Here is an 18,986-nt window from a genome sequence, read left to right as displayed (position 1 = left end):
TTCCTAGCTAATGATTAAAGGGCAATTCCGCAACTTTTCAACCATGGAGTAGTTAGTGCCTACAAAAGACACCATTAATATTTATCTGTTTTACATTTTGAATTAGAGTAAGTAGTAGTACACACAATTTGTATTTATTTTATTTAACCTTTATTTAACTAGGCAAGTTAAGAACAAATTCTTATTTAGAATGACGGCCTACCAAAAGGCAAACTGCCTCCTGCGCAGAAGGGGGCTGGGATTTAAAATAAAAATAATTAAATAAAAATATAGGACAAAACACACATCACGACAAGAGAGACAACACTACATAAAGAGAGACCTAAGACTGCAACATAGCATGGCAGCAACACATGACAACACAGGTATGGTAGCAACACAACATGACAACAACATGGTAGCAACACAACATGGCAGCAGCACAAAACAGGGTACAAACATTATATAAAAGGAGTTAGTTATCAGTATCTTTGCTAGAGTACCAGCTAGCTAGCGCTACTAGCTAGACACTGATTAACTAGCGCTACTTACTAGCTAGATGATAGCTAGCCATTAGCTAGCTAGCACTAACTAGGTAACAGCTAGAGCACAAGCAACAGTGGTTGCTTGGTTGTAGTGATTTTTGGCATTAACATTGTATCTGTCATATGTGCTCCTCTCCGGCCTCTAGGTCACCAGGCTGCTCGTTATGGCACACACCTGTCACCATCATTACGCGCACCTGCGCGTCATCGGACTCCATCACTTCCCTGATTACCTTCCCGATATATGACACTCTCTTTGGTTCCTTCCTCAGGCGTCATTGTTTCTGTTCCTGTGTCAATTCTGTGCGTTGTTCGTGTCTCTTATTTTGTTTTATGTTGTGTTTATTTATTAAAACATTCACCCCCTGAACTTGCTTCCCGACTCTCAGCGCACATCGTTACAGTATCCCAAAACTAAAATATAAACACAACATGTAAAATGTTGATCCCATGTTTCATGAGCTGAAATAAAAGATTCCAAACATTTTCCTTACGAGCAAAAATCGTATTTCTCAAAAAATGTTGTGCACAACTTTGTTTGCATCCTTCTTAGTGAGCATTTCTCCTTGCCAAGATAATCCATCCACCTGACAGGTGTGGCATATGAAGGCCATCCTAAAATGTGCAGTTTTGTCACGCAACACAATGCCACAGATGTCTCAAGTTTTGAGGGAGCGTGCAATTGGCATGCTGACTGCAAGAATGTCCACCAGAGCTGTTGCCAGAGAATTTAATGTTCATTTTTCTATCATAAGCCGTCTCCAACGTCGTTTTAGAAAATTTGGCAGTACGTCCAATAGGCCTAACAACAGCAGACCACATATAACCAAGCCAACCCAGGATCTCCACATCTGACTTTTCACCTGCGGGATCGTATGAGACCAGCCACAAGGACAGCTGATGAAACTGTGGGTTTGCACAACCAAAGAATTTCTGCTCAAACTGTCAGGGTTTTGACCTGACTGCAGTTTGGCGTTGTAACTGACTTCAGTGGGCAAATGCTAATGTTTGATGGCCACTGGCACACTGGAGAAGTGTGCTCTTCATGGATGAATCCCGGTTTCAACCGCATCGACAGATGGCAGATGAAATCGTGTGGGTGAGCAGTTTACTGATGTCAACGTTGTGAACAGAGTGCTCCATGGTGAAGGTGGGGTTATGGTATGGGCAGGCATAAGCTACGGACAATGAACAAAATTGCATTTTATCAATGGCAATTTGAATGCACAGAGATACCATGACGACACCCTGAGGCCCATTGTCGTTCCATTCATCTGCCGCCATCACCTCATGTTTCAACATGATAATGCATGGCTTCATGTCGCAAGGAACTGTAAACAATTCCTAGAAGCTGAACATTTCCCAGTTCTTCCATGGCCTGCATACTTACCAGACAGGTCACCCATTGAGCATGTCTTGGATTCTCTGGATCGACGTGTATCACAGTGTGTTCTAGGTCCCGTCAATATCCTGAAACTTCGCACAGCCATTGAAGAGGAGTGGGACAACATTCCACAGGCCACAATCAACAGCCTGATCAACTCTTTGCGAAGGAGATGTATCGCTCTGCATGAGGCAGATGGTGGTCACGCCAAATACTGACTGATCCATGTCCATACCTTTTTTCAAAGGTATCTGTGACCAACAGATGCATATCTGTATTCCCAGTCATCTGAAATCCATAATATCCATATTACATTTATTTAATTTGCCTGATTACCGACGGATATGTGAGTAGCACATGGACTCCCTGGAACACGTTGAGAGTTCAGGTTGTGCGCCAACTAAGACATTAAAATACCATGCGCTTTACGATTCGCAGACCAGCTGGCATCAGCATGCACAATCTGCAGCTGGATGCTTATCAAAAAAGGTGCTATCTAGAACCTAAAAGGGTTCTTCAACATTCCCGTGGCCTTTTTTCGAAGAGTTTAGATCTGTACATAGGGGAAACATCACCCCAAGCTGAATTCACAGACGGTTTTGGTTTAAGAAGCAGCACATACTACCGTTCAAAGTTTGGGGTCACTTAGAAATGTCCTTGTTTTTAAAAGAAAATTACATTTTAAGGGACAAAATAACATCAAATTGATCAGAAATACAGTTTAGACATTGTTAATGTTGTAAATTACTATTGTAGCTGTTTTTTATGGAATATCTACATACGCATATAGAGGCCCATTATCAGCAACCATCACTCCTGTGTTCCAATGGAAGGTTGTGTTAGCTAATCATTTTAAAAGGCTAATTGATCATTAGAAAGCCCTTTTTGCAATTATGTTAGCACAGCTGAAAACTGTTGTCCTGATTAAAGAAGCAATAAAACTGGCCTTCTTTAGACTAGCTGAGTATCTGGAGCATCAGCATTTGTGGGTTCGATTACAGGCTCAAAATGGCCAGAAACAAAGGACTTTTTCTGAAACGCATCTGTCTATTCTTGTTCTGAGAATTGAAGGCTATTCCATGCGAGAAATTGCCAAGAAACTGAAGATCTCGTACAACGCTGTGTACTACTCCCTTCACAGAAAAGCACAAACTGGCTCTAACCAGAATAGAAAGAGGAGTGGGAGGCCCCGGTGCACAACTGAGCAAGAGGACAAGTACATTAGAGTGTCTAGTTCGAGAAACAGATGCCCCACAAGTCCTCAACTGGCAGCTTCATTAAATAGTACCCGCAAAACACCAGTCTTAACGTCAACAGTGAAGAGGCAACTCTGAGATGCTGGGCTTCATTGCGAGGTTACAAAGAAAAAGCCATATCTCAGACTGGCCAATAAAAATAAAATATTAAGAAGAACACAGACATTGAACAGTGGAAGATGGGAAAAAAGTGTTATGGACAGACAAATCTAATTTTGAGGTGTTTGGATCACAAAGAAGAAGATTCATGAGACGCAGAAAAAATGAAAAGATGCTGGAGGAGTTCTTGCCGCCATCTGTCAAGCGTGGTGGAGGCAAAGTGATGGTATGGGGGTTCTTTGGTGGTGGTAAAGTGGGAGATTTGTACAGGGTAAAAGGGATCTTGAAGAAGGAAGGCTACCCTGCTTAATTGGAACCAATTTCCTCCTATAACAGGACAATGCCCCAAAGCACAGCACCAAACTATGCAATAACTATTTAGGGAAGAAGCAGTCAGCTGGTATTCTGTCTATAATGGAGTGGCCAGCACAGTCACCGGATCTCAACCCTATTGAGCTGTTATGGGAGCAGCTTGACCGTATGGTACGTAAGAAGTGCCCATCAAGCGAATCAAACTTGTGAGAGGTGCTTCAGGAAGCATGGGGCGAAATCTCTTCAGATTACCTCAACAAATTAGAATGCCAAAGGTCTGCAAGGTTGTAATTGCTGCATATGGAGGATTCTTTGATGAAAGCAAAGTTTGAAGAACACAATTATTATTTAATTGAAAATATATATATTTAAATCATTGTTTTTAACCTTGTCAACTTCTTGACTATATTTATTATTCCTTTTTTCCTATTTCATGTATGGAAAACAAGGACATTTCTAAGTGACCCCAAACTTTTCAACGGTAGTATACATTAAACATGACAAGATCAGCCTCACCTTTCTTTGATGTCCAGAGTTCACTTCCTTTGCGCCGGAAGCAAACAAACAGTATATTAAAATGTTTTTCCAGATCGCCTCAAGAATGTTATCACAATCAAATCAAATCAAATTATATTGGTCACATACACATATTCAACAGATGTTATTGCGGGTGTAGTGAAATGCAATGTCAACCCATGATGGTTTAGACAACATCATACACATCTACCCATTATCTCATGGACGGTACATTAAAACTGGTATATCATCTGGCCACCTAGCCATTATAGTTTCAACATAGTTTCATCATCCCTTGACTCCAGCAGATGGCTGAATCAAGACTTTCTCACAGTTACTGAAATACTCCATGGTTTAATCAATGCTTTCTTTGAGAATTCGATTAAATTAAATTAAATGAAACCCTAAGATATCACACAGAAAACAGGCTTACTTGACCTTCAAAGGCGACGAGGTGCATAACACACAGCAGCATCACTACTTTTCCAGCCATGTTGTCAGTGGATAGACGGTGGAGGCTGCTGAGAGGAGGACGGTTCATAATAATGGCCGGAACTGACAAAATGGAATAGCATCAAACACATGGAAACCAAGTGTTAGATATATTTGAACCATTCCACGGATTCCACTCCAGTAATTACCACGATCCCGTTCTCCCCAATTAAGGTGCCACCAACCTCCTGTGATGGATAGACAGTGAGAGTGCCCCATCTCACAGTCTCTCACTGCTTATTATGAGGTTGACAAGTCCGCTGACAGGAAAGTGAGGTTGTGTCCTAAATAGAACCCTAGCCCTATGGGCCCTGGTCGAATGTGGTGCACTATATAGGGAACAGGGTGCCGTTTGAGACACAACCCTACTTTTCTTAGCCAAAGATTATGAAATACATGTTGCAGTGATGTAGTTCCACGGTTTCCCCTTTATTTCTCCTTTATTTAACCAGGTCAGATGAAAACAAATTCTCATTTACAACTGCGATCTGGCCAAGATAAAGCAAAGCCGTGTGACACAAACAACAACACAGAACTACACATGGAATAAACAAACGTACAATCAATAACACAATAGAAAAGTATATATAAAGTGTGTGAAAATGAGGTAAGTTTAGGGGGGTAAGGCAATAAATAGGCCGTAGTGGCAAAATATTTACAATTTAGCAATTAAACACTGGAGTGATAGATGTGCAGAAGATGAATGTGCAAGTAGAGATACTGGGGTGCAAAGGAGCAAAAAAATAAATAACAATATGGGGATGAGATAGTTAGGTGGGCTATTTACCGATGGGCTATGTACAGGTGCAATGATCTGTAAGCTGCTCTGACAGCTGATGTTTAAAGTTAGTGAGGGAGATATGAGTCTCCAGCTTCAGTGATTTTTGCAAGTCGTTTCCAGTCATTGGCAGCAGAGAACTGGAAGGAAAGGCGGCCAAAGAAGCAATTGGCTTTGGGGCTGACCAGTGAAATATACCTGCTGGAGCGTGTGCTACGGGTGGGTGATGCTATGGTGACCAGTGAGCTGAGATAAGGCGGGGCATTACCTAGCAAAGACTTATAGATGACCTGGAGCTAGTGGGTCTGGCGACGAATATGTAGCGATGGCCAGCCAACGAGAGCATACAGGTCACAGTGGTGGGTAGTATATGGGGCTTTGGTGAGAAAGTGGATGGCACTATGATAGACTGCATCCAATTTGCTGAGTGTTGGAGGCTATTTTGTAAATGACATCGCCAAAGTCATGGATCGGTAGGATAGTCAGTTTTACGAGGGTATGTTTGGCAGTGTGAGTGAAGGATGCTTTGTTGTGAAATAGGAAGCCGATTCTAGATTTAATTTTGGATTGGAGATGCTTAATGTGAGTCTGGATTGAGAGTTTACAGCCTGACCAGACACCTAGGTATTTGTAGTTGTCCACATATTATAAATCAGAATCATCCAGAGTTATGATGCTAGACGAGCGGACAGGTGCGGGCAGCAATCGGTTGAAAAACATGCATTTAGTTTTACTTGCATTTAAGAGCAGTTGGAGGCCACGGAAGGAGTGTTGTATGGCAATGAAGTTCATTTGGAGGTAAGTTAACACAGTGTCCAAAGAAGGTCCAGAGGTATACAGAATGGTGTCGTCTGCATAGAGGTGGATCTGAGAATCACTAGCAGCAAGAGCGACATCATTGATGTATACAGAAAAGAGAGTCGGCCCGAGAATTGAACCCTGTGGCAACCCCATAGAGACTACCAGAGGTCCGGACAACAGGCCCTCCGATTTGACACACTCTACTCTGTCTGAGAAGTGGTTGGTGAACCAGACGAAGCAGTCATTTGAGAAACCAAGGCTGTTGAGTCTGCCGATAAGAATGCGGTGATTGACAGAGTCGAAAGCCCTGGCCAAGTCGATGAATAAGGCTGCACAGTACTGTCGATGGCGTATATGATGTCGTTTAGGACCTTGAGCTTGGCTGAGGTGCACACATGACCAGTTCGGAAAACAGATTGCATAGCGGAGAAGGTACGGTGGGATCCGAAATGGTGGGTGATCTGTTTGTTAACTTGGCTTTCGAAAGACCTTAGAAAGGCAGTGTAGGATAGATTTAGGTCTGTAACAACCTTTGAGTTTTACAACTGATTATGGGGGGCCTGGGGGATAAACGTGAACCTTATTAAGTTATTGCTTTAGTGTTTTTGCAGTAACACTTTTGTAACGGGAATTTCCAGGTGAACAAAAAGGAGGTTAAACCAAAATAAGGTTAATCAAAAAGTTCCTTATAAGGTTCATTAAAATCAATCCGGCTTAATCCAATAATTCAGGGACACACCTCCAGAACAGAAGCAGAGAAAATGTCTAACGGGCCTCTAGGAGAGAGGCCCTTTACAGTATATTCTAATCTGACATTTGGCATAGGTCCCCAGATCCTCAAAAAGTTCTACAGCTGCACCATCGACAGCATCCTGACCGGTTGCATCACCACCTGGTATGGCAACTGCTTGGCATCTGACTGTAAGGCACTACAGAAGGTAGTGTGTACAGCCCAGTGCATCACTGGGGCCAAGTTTCGTCAAAGACTCCCGTCACCCAAGTTATAGACTGTTCTCTCTGCTTCTGCACGGCAAGCGGTACCTAGGACCAAAAGGCTACTTAACAGCTTCTACCCACAAGCCATAAGACTGCTGAACAACAAATCAAATAGCCACCCAGACTATTTACATTGACCCCCACTGTTTTTACACTGCTGCTACTTGCTGTTTATCTAGTCACCTTACAAATGACCTCAACTAACCTGTACCCCGCACATTGACTCGGTACCAGCACTCGTTTATAGCCTCATTATTGTTATGTACATTTCTTGTGTTACTTTTTGATTGACTAGATTTAAAAAAAAACCTTGAGTTTATTTAGTAAATATTATATTAACTCTACTTCTTCAACTGCATTGTAGGTTTAAGGGCTTGTAAGTAAGCATTCCGTGATAAGGTCTACACATTTTATTTGATTTGATATATAAACCCTTCTCATAAAACATTATCAAGGTTTACACATAAAGGAGCGTATATGTCGCTTATACTGGTATTGAATTTAAAGTTTTCTTAAATCCAATTATTTTAAAATGTAGGCCGAAAGCGCCAGAGAACAATTAGAATGGCCATATAGGCTAAAACGTTTTCTAAGGAAAAAACAATAGACGACCTCAAAGGCATCTATTTGGTCATTCTTCTGGAGTAAATTCAAATTCAAACAAATCACAGCTTAGGGACTTGCAAATTAATAAAGACTACTAGGCAAGTACTACATAATGACTATGTTTGGGGCATTTTATTGAATAGTTTGCTAGTGCAGTTGCCTAGTAGGCTATGATTTCCTCGTTGTGGGCTTTTATTATAGAGGAAGCCACAGGTCCACTGTCATGTTACTGCCATGAAGTGTATAAGTTCATTCACTCTCGGGAGCCTAGACAACTGATGGTCACAGCCACACAGCATAGGATGTTGGAGAAAATTATATTACCTTGTCTTTTAGCTTGCAACTATACTGATTTTGGCACAAAAAAAAGAGTATTTTTTAAATAGCTTTTTTAATACGATCGGTGCGTAAACGGATATGTATTTGTCACTACAGTTCGGCATGTGACAGCCGCATTATGCTCGACTCATCTCTCAACTTTAGGCTGCGGAAGAAAGGCTGGACCGTGGTTGTAGTTTTAGGTGTTGTTAATCTCTTAGTGGTTTTATTTAATTTAATGGGTTACTCGAATGGGTTGTCAAGAAAGACACAGACGCGAATTGAAACAGCTTTTTATTACCGTGACACTTCCAACGCAAGATAATGGACAACACGACCTTAATAACAGCGTTGTAACTCCGAAGTTTAAGGATATACATTTACCCAATGCAGCTACTACAACTACTACTAACACTACTTCTACTACAACTTTGTGGAATAAGTTTGAAAAATGTCCTGATCCGTCTCCTCATCTGGGTACGTAGGCTATGATTTGATCAATTCATTTTAATTCAAGGGCTGGTATTTAATCAGAAATGCACAGCAGAAACATTATATTGTATTATACATGTAATTGTTATAAACACGTACGATGACTCTTTATAACACATTAGCAGGCTATTTCCATGCTGATTTTTTTCTCAAATTCTTCTGTCATGCACATATGGACTGTATTTGTTCCCCTAATCAAGCATGGAACCTGAATCCAGATAGTTTGGCCTCCCAAGAAAATACATTAAAACTTTATATATTTAATCGAACTGTTTGGCCAAAAATAACAAGCAAATGAAATATATATAATTATCAGCCATAACATTCATGGGATCATTCTCTGGGATCTTCTCCAAACATATACCAAACATTAGGAGCACCTTCTTAATATTGAGTTGCACCCCCTTCGTCCCCTATGCCCTCAGAACAGCTTCAATTCGTCAGGGAATTGACTCTACAAGGTGTCTGACTCCAATGCTTCCCACAGTTTTGGGGAGTTTTGTCAAGTTGGCTGGATGTCCTCTGGGTGGTGGATGATTCTTCATACACACAGGAAACCGTTGAGCATGAAAATCCCAGCAGTGTTGCAGTTCTTGCGCCTGTGACACCTACTACCATACCCTGTTCGACACAAAAAAAATGTTGTCATGTCCATTCACCCTCTGAATGGCACACCTACACAATTCATATCTCAATTGTCTCAAGGCTTTAATTAACCTGTCTCCTCCCCTTCACATAAGTGACATAAATAAGGGATCATAGCTTTCACCTGGATTCACCTTTTCAGTCTATGTCATGGAAAGAGCAGGTGTTCTTAATGATTTGTATACTGGCACAGTCGCATCAAACATTGTATTATGTAGTTATACATATATTATGTAGTTGTGTATCTCATTAGGCCTATATTTCCTGGCTTTAAATGAAAGTTAATACGAGGAAAGATCTCTCGATTGATTTCATGTTAAGCCGAGCTGCATTGTGAAGTTTGGTCTCTGTTGCTGAAACTAACTATATGTTCTGTGTTCAGCTCAACCACGGCTCGGGGCAAATACTTTCAGCAGCATAGACCATACTTTTTTTGGGGGGGGGGGGACGAGATAACACACATTTCCTCTTAACCTCTGAACTGCCTGTTGCAAAGAAACAAGCATGAGATATACATTAAGTCAGCACCATTTCCTTTAGATCTGCGCGTCAAATCAAATTTTATTGGTCACGTACACATGGCTAGCAGATGTTATTTCAGAGGGGTTTGGGTTAAATGCGGAAGACACATTTCAGTTGAAGGCATTCAGTTGTACAACTGACTAGGTATCCCCCTTTCCCTTTATTGCGAGTGTTACGAAATGCTTGTGTGTAAGCTAAATGCTTGTGTGTAAGCAAAATGCTTGTGACATCAATAAGGGATGCGTGCATGCGCGTGCGTGTGTGTGTGTGTGTGTGTGTGTGTGTGTGTGTGTGTGTGTGTGTGTGTGCATGCACGTGTGTTTGTGTGTGTGCTCTATTTTTCTACATGAGGTCAAAGGCTGAAAACTTTGAACAAAGAGAGAGCGAGATAGAGCAAGGAGTGATGGAGGTGTGAAGGCAGAAAGTGAAAAGGAAGTGAATGTGGTTGAGGAACAGGAAGAGGTGTGTGAGAGTTTATGAGAGATCAAGAGATCTGTTTCTCCTGACCTGCAGTGGGGCCTCTCAGGGTGGAGTTCTCTACGCCTGTCAGCTTGGACACAGTGAGGAAGGAGAACCCAGGTCTGCAGGGAGGAGGTCGCTACAAACCACAAGACTGCGCCGCCCTCCAAAAGGTTGCTCTAATCATCCCCTTCCGCCATCGCGACGATCACCTCAAGTTCTGGCTCTATTACCTCCATCCCATCCTTCAGCGCCAACAGCTGGACTACGGCGTCTATGTCATCAATCAGGTAAAGCCAGAGAAACCAGTCTAATCTCTGTGCGTGACTGGTTTCATCTATTCACTGAACTCACCTTTCAGAGTCTGTCTGAACAAAGAAAGCCGCTCGGTTGTCATGCATTTGTTTATTCATGCCTGAAGGTTTCCACACAAGTAACCTCCCACCCGTCATTGTAGATACCAGGAAGAACGTTAACGTGTCGCAACACCCCCTTCACAGTGACAAATCATTACTCAGGGGCTTTAAACAGAGGCTAAATCTCGATAGGCCTATCCTTGATTCCTTGTGTCCTCTCCAGCCGTCCTTCACCCTCGCTTCCTACAGAAAATGTAAGAGGGATGAAAGAAGAGGAAACGTAAATGTACGGAACTACGAAATGATAGATTTGTAAGAAGTGCGACGTTTGTGAGAAACTAAGAGAGCTCTGAGAGAGACACTGAGAGAGACACTGAAACAGGAGATAGACAGGCATCCATCCCCAGCCCCCCAGCTTTCCAGCCCCAGCGCCCCGACTCCACACAAGCCCAGGCCTGTACTTTAAACACAGACATGGTTCAGCTGTGAGTTGAAGTTTATACTCACTATCTGTAAACCACCAGGTGTCTCTCACAGATAATCAGAGGGCACAGCCAAGTCACCGTGATGAACAAATGGAAGCCTTCGGTTTGCAAAACGGTTTGCAACATGGAGTGTTTCTATCAAATAACCGTGATGTCATCAAGTATGAGTTTATTCTAATGTATTGTTTTAAAGGACAACATATCTTACATGTTATAAGAGGAACTAAACATGTTTGACACTGATTGTGTGGTATCTCAGGTCTATGTATTTCTGTTGGACGGTTTCTCCCGTGGGCAAACGTTTGTAAGTTTAAGTCAACAGATTTAGTCATTGTGAAAGGATTTCAGACACAGATGCATCTTGCTGTCTTTGTAGACCGATTAGAAAACAGATATGGCAGTATGAGCGCCCATCCTACACTACTGGAAGAGAAAAGAGTCAATGGCTCGCTATAGAATGGCAAAGCACCCTTATTTTTAGCCATGTAGGATGCTCCTATACAAATGTTCTCACAAGGAAATATTTGTTGTGAGGGATGATTAAATCACCATCCAACGATTCATCCTCACCAGCTGAAGTTGTTCGACTGCATACCGCTGACATCTTCTCACTTTCTTTATTCTCCCCTCTTTCCTCCTTTGCACCACATCCATCACCTCAATGAACTCTCTGCCTTTCTTAACTTGTAATGATAAAGAGACAGAGGACTACTTTTTTTCTCTCCCATAGATACAAAAAAAAAAAAGTTACATTAAAGGGGCAATACACAGTTGAAGCAATAACAAAGCGGACTCCTGCCTCTGTTTTTTTATTTTTTTAAATAGGGCCTGGAGAAATGTAACAACTCTTAAATTCATAGATGGAGCTATTGATGCAAAGACGGATCACCCAAGATATCAACATTATAGTTTTAAGCATATTTTCAGGCTATGCATTTACAATGTTCACAAACATTGGGGTAAAACCAGCTTATATTTTGTGTTCTGATGGGGTATGAAAGTTGAACTAAGCTCAAAGGCATTTATTTATACGTTATATTCTTCAATAATCAATGCATTTCTATCCTTAATTTATACGTTCAAAATTGGATGTAGCAACTGCAGATTGCCCCCTTAAAGCATGAACATGGTCAGGTATAGTACTTTTCGGGATATAGCAGGCATCTCTAATTATGAAGACCAAACAAAGGCAACTGATTAAAGAAATTGTAGATGAGAGGGCATGCTTATTTAGCACAGCTGTGCGATCACAGGTGCAAGGCGGATCCGTGTGCGGGTAGATCAGCGCAGCCGTGATAAAAACAAATGAAAGAAAGTTGTTTAGCACAACCTCGAGTGAACAATTGCTTTTCTACAACGGGTTACCAATTAGATAAAACACTTGATTTCGTTATGTATTCATAGGTTACTATTTCGTCCCTCAATTAAAATATAGGCCTAGTCCTGACACAAATCTTAGTTGTTAGCCAAACCGGCTGGTCGTTCATTCTATCCGTTAGGTTTCCGGAGCCGTGACCCACTCGTGAAGTATTTTTGTTCCATATCCAGTCGTTCGGCCTAAATGTTTATGGCAACGCTCTTATCCCTTGCTTGCTAGCTAACCAACTAAGGCTAACGCTGTCACGTCAAACTGTGTAGCCAGAATAACAGCAAAGTAGCTGTATTTGAGTTTGTTTAAGCTGTTTTCTATTGACATTTATTTGGATGCATCCATAACAATGAGCTAATGATGCACGATTTTCCCTGACATAGAACATTTGCTCTCCTGGTACACCAACACAGTCACTTCAAACGGAAGCAGGAACGACCGCACACTAGCTGCATTTAATTTAGTTTGATTCATGATTTCGACGGGCTGAGAAAATCTGTTTGTCTCGTCCTGACACCATTGTCCTCATTGGGACAGTGGAGATAGAATTTCAACAAATGTCAGAGACCGACAGCAACATTTGTACAACCCCCCCGTTGTTGCAAACCAAATGTAATGCCTCGATCAGACCGACATTGTTTGCGTTTTGGCACAACAGAAGTACATTCACTTCCAATGGAACGCTGCGTTTGCCTTGTATGCATATACTTGACAATATTAGCAAAAGGTGAATGTTAAACTTTATTGCACACATATAGAGTAACACTTTGGATTACATAATGGGGAAGTTTGACTGCAGAATTGATTGCACAGCATTGATGTTATGACACTGTCGGTCTGATTGAGGCGTTAGGCTAGAAGCACGGGAGATAATGTCTGGATCCTTTTATAGTGGAAATCAAGTTAATGAATGACCTGTCTGGGCTGATGGGACAGTGGATGCGCAGTGATTTCTCGGATGGAACAGAAAGCAATATGCCAATTTTTGCATTATAGGCTTACCCGTGCTAAACTGGTTATTTAGTATGGCTTAGACCGTGTCTCAACCAATCACAAAGCTTGTTTTGACCAACCTGTTGTAGAATTGTAACTTTAGATTTTTGTTGTTGCTTATATAATCAAATTCAATATTATTTTATTTTTGTGGTGTATTTGAATGACAGAATCACCACTTCGGCCCTAACTGTCAGCTGGTGACTACTACGCATTGGTAGTGAAGAGTAGCCTACTCCTATGAAGATGCCATTGACAGTGTAGAGGAAAGAACTGTGTCCTTACATGACTTCTACAGGTGCTTCCTGTTCTTGAAACCAAGATGGCAGATAACGTCTCTCTCTCTCTCTCTCTTCCCCTCTCTCTCTCTGTTTCACATTCTGACATACTAATAACTACTACTAACTCTGTTTCCACTCTCCTAGCACTGCATGTTTGAAACCAATCACATCTCTGCTAAAGTATGGTTGGGTTCTTCCAATGCTCGGTGGCTTTCTTCTTCTCCTTCTGCTTTCTCCTGAGGTAACTAAAAGCGACTGTAGGTATACTCTGCGGTTCTCTAACACGCTGTTGCTTAGTTTCTGACATTTCTTAAGGGGAAGTCCCTTGGTGTTTCTAGTTAGTGTATTACATGATGGTTATGCAAATATTGTTTACTTTCCTCATATGAGATAAGGACAAAACCTGTCTGGGGCTCCTAGGGGCGGTTTCGACAGACACACATGAAGCATAGTCCGAGACGAAATGTATTTTTAGACCAGGACTAGGCTTAATCTGTGTCCAAGAAGCGGGCCCCGAGTGACTGTCTTTTTGAAGGTGGTGCGTTGATCTGAAGTAATCTGTAAAAGAAAAAAGTAGTGAGTGCGGACCTTCCTTTCTTTTTATTTATAGTACTTTGCTCATATGCTAATGACAATGCGAAGTTAGCTGGGTGTTGGGAAAGAGAACTGGCTGGAATGTAATGTTGCAGCTCAGTAGATCTTCAGGCTGTCAGGAACTTAGAAAACTGGTCTGCTTGCTTTTTTAAAAATGTATTTAACTAGGGAAGTCAGTTAAGAACACATTCTTATTTACAACGACTGCCTAACCCAGCCAAACCCTAAACCAGACAATGTTGGGACAATTGCTCACCGCCCTATGGGACTCCCAATCACAGCCAGTTGTGATACAGCCTGGAATCAAACCAGGGTCTGTCGTGACACCTCTAGCACTGAGATGCAGTGCTTTACACCGCTATGTCAGTAAATCTTTAAATAATTTACCCAACAATGGGAGATCTGTGACAGCTAAGAAGATTAAAAATACTTTCTATGTCTGTGATGTGATTGCCCCACCTAGATAACTGTAAGTCGCTCTGGATAAGAGCGTCTGCTAAATGACTCAAATGCAAATGCAAGAGTACATCAACTTGAAATCAATTTGCATATACCAGATTTTTTTAAATACACTTTTTGATGAATTAAACATGTTCTAAGGACAAACTTTATTCAATTATAAGTGAATATTTGGCAATTAATTTAGCTTACCCATGTTTTAAATATTACTGTCATTTCTTCATTAGGATGGAGACAACACATTCAACAGGGCCAAGCTGATGAACATTGGCTATGCTGAGGCCCTGAAAGAGTACGACTACGACTGCTTTGTGTTCAGTGATGTGGACATCATCCCCATGGATGACCGCAACCCCTACAAATGCTTCAGCCAGCCCAGACACCTGTCTGTCTCCATGGACAAGTTTGGCTTCAAGTACGGCACAAAACTCAACCGACAACTTCTTTCTCATTTTCATTAATTGGGACTCTTCCTCAATTCATACAATGAGTACATAGCTAGAATAGTAGTAAACAAGTATATCTGTTTATGTTTAGTCTAACCTTTTCATTACTTGGCTCTTTGTATGGGCCAGATGAGAAATATTTTGTCTTTGTCTCATCCATAGGTTGCCCTATAACCAGTACTTTGGCGGTGTCTCAGCGTTAAGTAAGGAGCAGTTCCTGGAAATCAACGGCTTTCCCAACAACTACTGGGGCTGGGGTGGTGAAGATGACGACATTTTCAACAGGCAAGACAGTGCATTCCAATCCAAACAGACTTTTAAAGCATTACGGATGAGTCTATATTAAAGTCAGACTTGGCAAGAGGACATCATCCCTTTCTAATGTTACCGATGCATTGTCTAATGCTCATGCAAAACACAATCTATTCACCAGGGTGTTAGGGTCAGTCAATTCAGAAACTGAAATGGCATTTTTTTTTCAATATTTTTTTTTTTAATAAACTGAAAAGGAGAAGCTGTTTACTTAAAAAGTTGTCACGTTTTTAAAAACTTAAATCACTTCCTGAATTGAATTAGAATTGACCCCAACCCTGAATTCCACAGTATTTCCAACTTGTATGCAAAGTCCATTATAATAATAAACTCTGATTTCCACAGGTTGAGCTCCAGAGGAATGTCCATCTCTCGTCCAGATGGCGAGGTCGGAAAATGCCGGATGATCCGTCACGAGAGAGACAAACTAAACGACCCAAATCCTCAGAGGTAAAGCTTCAGATTAGAACAACCACATTCAACAGGTTCCCCACAATGTTGTACCTTTAAAAAAGAAAATGTAGATTTTAAGGGGAAAGTTTTTATTTCTTCATGATAGCATCAGCATTGTTACTCAGCCATCACAGCCAAGAAAATATTGGCTATTGTATGGCCCCAGAATTGACATATCAGTGCATCCCTAATATCTTCATAGGAGGATAGTAGACTGATGAGTCGTTTCCTTTGCAGGTTTGACAGAATACAACGCACGAGACTGACGATAAATACAGATGGGATCAGCTCTCTCAAGTACAAAGTCGTCAAAGTGGAAAAGGATGCTCTGTTCACGAAAAATCACAGTAGATGTGGGGAAACCTTAGTGAAAGTGGATAAATGTTAGTAGTTATTTTGCACATCCTTTATCACAAGGTGGAGGGCAGAGAAAGCACAGCGGAACCACGGAGTGCAGTACTGAGAATACTCTGAATTCTCCGGAACACGTGTATTTATTGTGGAAACAAATGGACAGCACTTGGATGAATGTGATGGCACAACAAGACCTCATAAATATCAGAGTGGATCAAAATGTTTGATCAACATGTTTGACTTCTAATGGCAGGACAAGGGAAAGGGCGTGGGATGAAGAAGTTATTTTGTATGTCATTTGTAATGAGTTGTCTTTGTGTAATTCTGTAAGGGAGAACTACTTGGTTTAAATGTGTATATAAGTTGTATACATTTGCATATAGTTAATACATATTTTATATATTGTTTCTTTCATTTTCGGCTTAGATATTTGAGATGATTATGGGTTTAATATATTTTTTTGCGGAAACGTTTCCCATGTTTGAAACTGTGTGAAAGGTCTTAATCACAATCTAAAAGCAACGATTGGTTTGGTTACTTATATATGTTTCTAAGAACATCACTTGTCTGCTGTGATTCTGTACGTTCACTACCTGTGACATGATCACTTGATGCTTCTTTACATTCAAACCCTATTCAGTACCTGTATGAATGATCACTTCCATGCTTCTTTACATTCAAGACCTGTTCACTACCTGTGACATGATCACTTCCATGCTTCTTTACATTCAAACCCTATTCAGTACCTGTATGAATGATCACTTCCATGCTTCTTTACATTCAAGACATGTTCACTACCTGTTACATGATCACTTCCATGCTTCTTTACATTCCAACCCTATTCAGTACCTGTATGAATGATCACTTCCATGCTTCCTTACATTCAAGACCTGTTCCCTACCTGTGACATGATCACTTGCATGCTTGTTTTACATTTTAATTATTCAAAATCTATTTTTATTGAATACATTTAACTTTAATTGTCCTGTTGGGCTATTGAATATATTAATTTATTATAGTTAAAATGATTGGAATATGTGTTTAATTGAATTGATTTCATTTCAAGTCTTCAATTGGGGACTCCAAAAGTGACTAGAGACCTAGCTCTGGATTTCCACCCTGTTACAAGGAAACCAGTAATGGATTAATTTGTGGTTAGTCAAATAATTAACAAGAAACACTAGTGAATCAGTCTAAGGAAATCCCAGACCTAGGGCAACATTGTTCACATTGTGGGAGGCAACCCGTGTGCCTAGGGAGACTAGAGTATTATTCATTTAGAAGTTAATCATTTCCTTTTCCCCATCACCTCACAACTTGGAACTTTATAACTGGGCAATAGTCCAGGTCTGATAAAAGTAGGTCTTGTAAGTTGATTGTGATGTCAAGAAAGCAGAGCAGTGCGTTATCACAGATAGACCTCTCACCGAGGTAAAGACAGTTTCAGGTTGGATATTCGCCTGTAGTTTTCCTTATGTCCACCAACAGCCGTTAGGGACCTTTCAACATACTGACAAATCTCATTTTTCACATTTCAATAGCTCTTTAACCATTCCTCCTAGCTAACCCGATGGCATAGACACACATTGCACACACTTTTTGTTGTTGTTGATTTACATCTTACACTATTTTAAATGATTTATTTACATTTTTGAATTTCAATAGCTCATTGGTCATAGGACCTACTCACTTCAAACAAGGTTCTGAATGTCCACTGACTACCCTTATATATTGCACAACCTTTAATTTGTCCATTTTCATCTCACAAGATTTTACATTAATTTTTCCAAAATGTAAAATGTCAACAGCTCCTTTGTCATGTGACCTACTGACTTCATACAAGGTTCAGAATGTCCACTCAGTGGGCCTACACATTGCACAACCTTTAGTTTGTCCATTTTCATCAACATGTTTTTACATTCATTTTTCACAATTTAAAATGTCAACAGCTCCTTGGTCATGTGACCTACTGACTTCAAACAAGGTGCAAAATGACCACTGACTACCCTTCTATATTGCACACTCTTGTTTAGGTACTGTAAAATCACATGGTGTAACGTACATTTTTCATAGTTTTACATTTCAATGGCTCCTTGTGACACACCTAAGAAGCGTGAAGTGGATATACACCCATATTGCATAAACTCTAGTCATGTATCTTCTATATAGTTATACATTAATATTAGTTTGACAATTAGGGGGTTCAGTCCAGTGTTGTGTTTGCCCTTTTCTTTAATATGTATCTATAATAACTGGTAGTTCTAAGGACTTATTTTCCCTGTTTTAAAAAATATTTTTCCACAGTATTTAACATAGGTACACAATAAGAGAGAGACAGATAGTATATCATTTCGTCGTTAATATCAACCATAAAGGAAAGGGGCAAAATCCGAGAGTCATGTTTGGTTTCCCAGGAGGTCTACCCCGGGGGATGGTAATAGAGGGGAGGTACGTGAGGCGAGCGTTGGCTCCCTCTGCTGGTAATACGGGAGCTGGGCACCCCGACACGGACAGCTCTAAATGGAGGTAATTCAAGGAAAGTGCCAACCAGCCGTGGAGGACAAATGAAAGGAGCATGGTGGCACACCGCGAGAGGGGAAACGGGGAGAGACCGATACCAAGCCACAATAGAGAAGTAGGACTGAGCCAAACTTAAGTGATTTTCTTTGTAAAGTTGTTTTTGC

At 40.9% G+C, this 18,986-nt stretch overlaps 1 pseudogene; it reads left to right on the top strand.

Annotated features, from left to right (window-relative positions):
• Positions 1-7,984: 7,984 nt before the first annotated feature.
• Positions 7,985-16,861, top strand: LOC127926436 (beta-1,4-galactosyltransferase 1-like; annotated as a pseudogene).
• The last annotated feature ends 2,125 nt before the right edge of the window (positions 16,862-18,986 follow it).

The sequence above is a fragment of the Oncorhynchus keta genome, unplaced genomic scaffold (assembly GCF_023373465.1).
Source record: "Oncorhynchus keta strain PuntledgeMale-10-30-2019 unplaced genomic scaffold, Oket_V2 Un_contig_7564_pilon_pilon, whole genome shotgun sequence".
Lineage (NCBI taxonomy): Eukaryota > Metazoa > Chordata > Actinopteri > Salmoniformes > Salmonidae > Oncorhynchus > Oncorhynchus keta.
Note: the sequence above shows the minus strand (reverse complement) of the source record. Positions and strands in the feature narration are given on the sequence as shown.